Here is a 5,000-nt window from a genome sequence, read left to right on the forward strand (position 1 = left end):
AGCAGGAGGAGCGGCGGGGCGCCCCCAGCAGGAGGATCGGCGGGGCGCCCCCAGCAGGAGGATCGGCGGGGCGCCCCCAGCAAGAGGATCGGCGGGGTGCCCCCAGCAGTAGGATCGGCGGGGCGCTCCCAGGAGGATCGGCGGGGCGCCCCCAGGAGGATCGGTGGGGCGCCCCCAGGAGGTGCGGCGAGGCGACCCCAGGAGGAACGGCGGGGCGCCCCCAGGAAGATCGGCAGGGCGTTCCAAGCAGGATCGGCGGGGCGCCCCCAGGAGGATCGGCGGGGCGCCCCCAGGAGGTTCGGCGGGGCGCCCCCAGCAGGATGAGCGGCGGGGCGCCCCCAGCAGGAGGAGCGGCGGGGCGCCCCCAGCAGGAGGAGCGGCGGGGCGCCCCCAGCAGGAGGAGCGGCGGGACAAAACAATAGTAGACAACACAATAGTAGACAAAATAGTAGACAAAACAATAGAAAAAACAACAGAAATAAACAATAGAAAACAGAAGAAAACAATAGTAGAAAAAATAGAAAAAATAATTGAAAAAACAATAATTGAAAAAACAATAATTCAAAAAACAATAATTGAAAAAACAATAGTGGAAAAACAATAGTAGAAAAAACAATAGTAGAAAAAGCAATAGTAGAAACAATAGTAGAAAAAGCAATAGTAGAAACAATAGTAGAAACAACAATAGTACAAATAACAATAGTAGAAAAACAATAGTAGAAAAAACAATAATAGAAAAAACAATAGTAGAAAAAACAATAAGAGAAAAATAATAGGAGAAAAAACAATGGTAGAAAAAAAACGAAAAAAAAACGATGGAAATAACAATAAAAAAAATAGAAAAAAATAGAAAAAAACAATATAAAAACATTAGAAAAAACAATAGTAAAAAAACAATAGAAAAAACAATAGAAAAACAATAGAAAAAACAATAGAGGACAAAACAATAGACAAAACAATAGTAAACAAAACAATAGAAAAAACAATAGAAAAAATAGAAAATAGAAGAAAACAATAGTAGAAAAAACAATAATTGAAAAAACAATAGTAGAAAAAATAGAAAAAACAAGTAGAAAAAACAATAGAAAAAGCAATAGTAGAAACAATACTAGAAAAAACAATAGAAAAAACAATAGTAGAAAAAACAATAGAAAAACAATAGTAAAAACAATAGAAAAAACAGTAGAAAAAACAATAGTAGAAACAACAATAGTAGACACAACAATTGAAAAAGCATTAGTAGAAGAAACAATAGCAGAAAAAACAATAGCAGAAAAAACAATAGTATAAAAACAATAGTAGAAAAACAATAGTAGAAAAAAATAGAAAAACAATAATAGAAAAAATAATAGTAGAAAAAACAATAGGAAAAAAAAATAGAGAAACAATAGTACAGAAAAACAAGTCGAAAAAACAATAATAGAAATAATAGAAACAATAGTAGAAAAAACAAAAAACTATAGAAAAAAAACACACAGTAGGAAAAACAAGTAGAAACAACAATAGTAGAAACAATAAAAAAACAATAGAAAAACCAAAAGTAGAAAAAAACATTAGTAGAAAAAACAATAGAAAAAACAAGAGAAAAAAATAGAAAAAACAAAAGTAAAAACATCAGTAGAAAAAACAATGGTAGAAAAAACAATAGTACAAAAAACAATAGTAAAAACAAAAGTGGAAAAATAGTACAAAACAAACAATAGTACAAAAACAAACATATAGTACAAAACAATAGTACAAAGAAAAAACAAGAAAAAACAAAAGTTGAAAAAAAAACAATAGAAAAATTGTAGAAATAACAATACTAGAAAACAATAGTAGAAACAACAATAGTAGAAACAACAATAGTACAAAAAACAATAGTACAATGAACAGTAGAAGAAAAACAATAGAAAAAACAATAGTAGAAAAAACAATAGTAGAAAAAACAATACGAGAAAAAACAATAGAAAAAAAAACAATAAAACAAAAATAGAAAAAACACTAGAAAAAAACAAGTTAAAACACAAGTTAAAATAATTAAAACAAAACTTAAAAAACAAAAATTAAAATACAAAACTTAAAACAACAAAACTTAAAACAAAACTTAAAAACACAAAACTTAAAACACAAAACTTAAAAAAACAAGTTAAAAAATACTTAAACGTAAAAACAATACTTAAAAGTAAAAACAATACTTAAGAGTAAAAACAATACTTAAAAGTAAAAACAATACTTAAAAGTAAACAATACTTAAAAGTAAAAACAATACTTAGAAGTAAAAACAATACTTAGAAGTAAAAACAATACTTAGAAGTAAAAACAATACTTAAACAAATCAATACTTAAAACAAATCAACTTAAAACAAAATACTTAAAACAAAACAATACTTAAACAAGTAAAAAAAGTAAAAAAAAAAATTGTGAAAAAAGTTAAAATAAAAAATAAAGAAGTTAAAAAATAGTTAAAAAACGGTTAAAAAATAGTTAAAAGCTACAAAATAGTTTAAAATAGTTAAAAGTATAGTTTTAAAAAATAGTTAAAAATAGTTTAAAAATAGCTAAAAAATAGTTTAAAATTAGTAAAAAAAAAAAAAAAGTTAAAAAGTTAAAAAATAGTTTAGGTTAAAAAATAGTTTAATTTTTTTTCTTCATTTTTTGCAAACAATAGTTTTGCAAACAATAGTTGAAAAACATTAGTCGAAAAAAGTCGAAAAAAGTCAAAAAGTAAAAAAAAGTCGAAAAAAGTCGCAACAACAATAGTCGCAACAACAATAGTCGAAACAACAATAGTCGAAACAACAATAGTCGAAACAACAATAGTCGAAACAACAATAGTCGAAACTACAATAGTCGAAACTACAATAGTCGAAACAACAATAGTCGAAACAACAATAGTAAAAACAACAATAGTTGAAACAACAATAGTCGAAACAACAATAGTCGAAACAATAGTTGAAACAACAATAGTCGAAACAACAATAGTAGAAACAAAAGAAAAAACAATAGAAAAAAATAGTAGCAAAAACAATAGCAAAACCAATAGAAAAAACAATAGTCAAAACAACAATACTCGCAACAAAAATAGTCGAAACAACAATAGTCGAAACAACAACAGTAGAAACAACAATAGTAGAAGCAACAATAGTAGAAACAACAATAGTAGAAACAACAATAGTAGAAACAACAATAGTAGAAACAACAATAGTAGAAACAACAATAGTAGAAACAACAATAGTAGAAAAAACAATAGTGGAAAAAACAATAATTGAAAAAAATAGTAGAAAAACAATAGTAGAAACAATAGTAGAAAAACAATAGAAAAAACAAAGGAAAAAACAATAGTAGAATAAACAATAGTACAAAAAACAATAGTAGAAACAACAATAATTGAAAAAAACTAATAGAAACAACAATTGAAAAACAATAGTAGAAAAAACAATAATAGAAAAAACAATGGTAGAAAAAACAATAGTACAAAAAAAAAAGTTGAAAAAACGAAAATAGAAAAAAACATTAATAGAAAAAACAAGAGTAGAAATACCAATAGAAAAAATAGAAGAAAAAAAGATAAGACAAAAGAAAAATAGAAAAAACATTAGAAAAAACAATAGAAAAACAATGAAAAAAATAGTAAAAAAAATCAAGCCGAAAAACAATAGTAGAAACAACAATAGTAGAAACAACAATAGTAGAAAAATAGAAAAAATAGTAGAAAAAATAGAAAAACCATAGTAGAAAAAACAATAGTAGAAAAAAAACAATAGAAAAACAATAGTACAAAAAACAAGTCGAATAAACAATAGAAAAAATAGTAGAAAAAAAAGTAGAAACAATAGTAGAAAAAACAATAAAAACAATAGAAAAAAATATATAGAAAAAAATAGAAAAAAGAAAAAAAGGTATAAAAAACAAGTAGAAACAACAATAGTAGAAACAACAACAAAAAACAATAGAAAAACCAAAAGTAGAAAAAACATTAGTAGAAAAAACAATAGAAAACATACAATTGAAAAAACAATAGAAAAAATAATTGAAAAAACAATAGCAAAAACAATAGTAGAAAAACAATAGTAAAGAACATAGTAGAAAAAAATAGAAAAACAATAGAAAAAACAATAGTAAAATATAGTGGAAAAAACAGTGGTAGAAAAAACAATAGTACAAAAAAAACAATAGAAGAAAAAACAAAAGTAGAAAACAAATAGTACAAAACAATAGTACAAAAACAAACAAATAGTACAAAACAAAACAAAAGTACAAAAAAAAATAGAAGAAAAAGCAAAAGTAGAAAATATTGTAGGAAAAAAATAGTAGAAAAATTGTAGAAACAACAATAGTAGAAACAATAGTAGAAACAACATTAGTAGAAACAATAGTAAAAACAACAATAGTAGAAAAACAATAGTAGAAAAAACAATAGAAAAAACAATAAATAAAAAACAACAGAAAAAAATAGAAAAAACAATACGAGAAAAAACAATAGAAAAAATAATAGAAAAACAATAGAAAAAAATAGAAAATAGAAAAAACAACAGTAGAAAAAACAATAGAACAAACAATAGTAGAAAATCAATAGAAAAAACAATAGAAAAAAACAATAGAAAAAAACGATAGAAAAAACAATGGAAAAAACAATAAAAAATAGTAGAAATAACAATAGTAGAAAAACAATAGTAGAAAAACCAAAAGAAAAAACAATAGCAGACAAAACAATACAAGACAAAAAAATAGAATAAAAAAATAGAAAAAACAATAGTATAAACATTAAAAAACGGAAAAAACAGAAAAAACAACAGAAAAAACATAACAGAAAAAAACAATAGAAAAACAATAGAAAAAAACAATAGAAAAAACAATAACAGAAAAAACAATAGTAGAAAAAACAAGAATTGAAAAAACAATAGAAAAAAATAGTAGAAAAGACCTTGGTTGAAAAAACAATAGAAAAAATATTAATAGATAAAACAATAGAAAACACAATAGTAGAAAAAACAAGTGAAAAAATATATATATACATA

At 25.5% G+C, this 5,000-nt stretch overlaps 1 long non-coding RNA gene across 1 annotated transcript in view; it reads right to left on the minus strand.

The window, feature by feature from the left end:
* The window catches only part of LOC143032020 (uncharacterized), a 322,508-nt gene that overhangs the window by 7,457 nt on the left and 310,051 nt on the right, over positions 1-5,000 (minus strand). The window lies entirely within an intron of this gene.

This window comes from Oratosquilla oratoria, chromosome 12, assembly GCF_046742065.1.
Source record: "Oratosquilla oratoria isolate Oo_2021 chromosome 12, ASM4674206v1, whole genome shotgun sequence".
In the NCBI taxonomy this organism is placed as follows: domain Eukaryota; kingdom Metazoa; phylum Arthropoda; class Malacostraca; order Stomatopoda; family Squillidae; genus Oratosquilla; species Oratosquilla oratoria.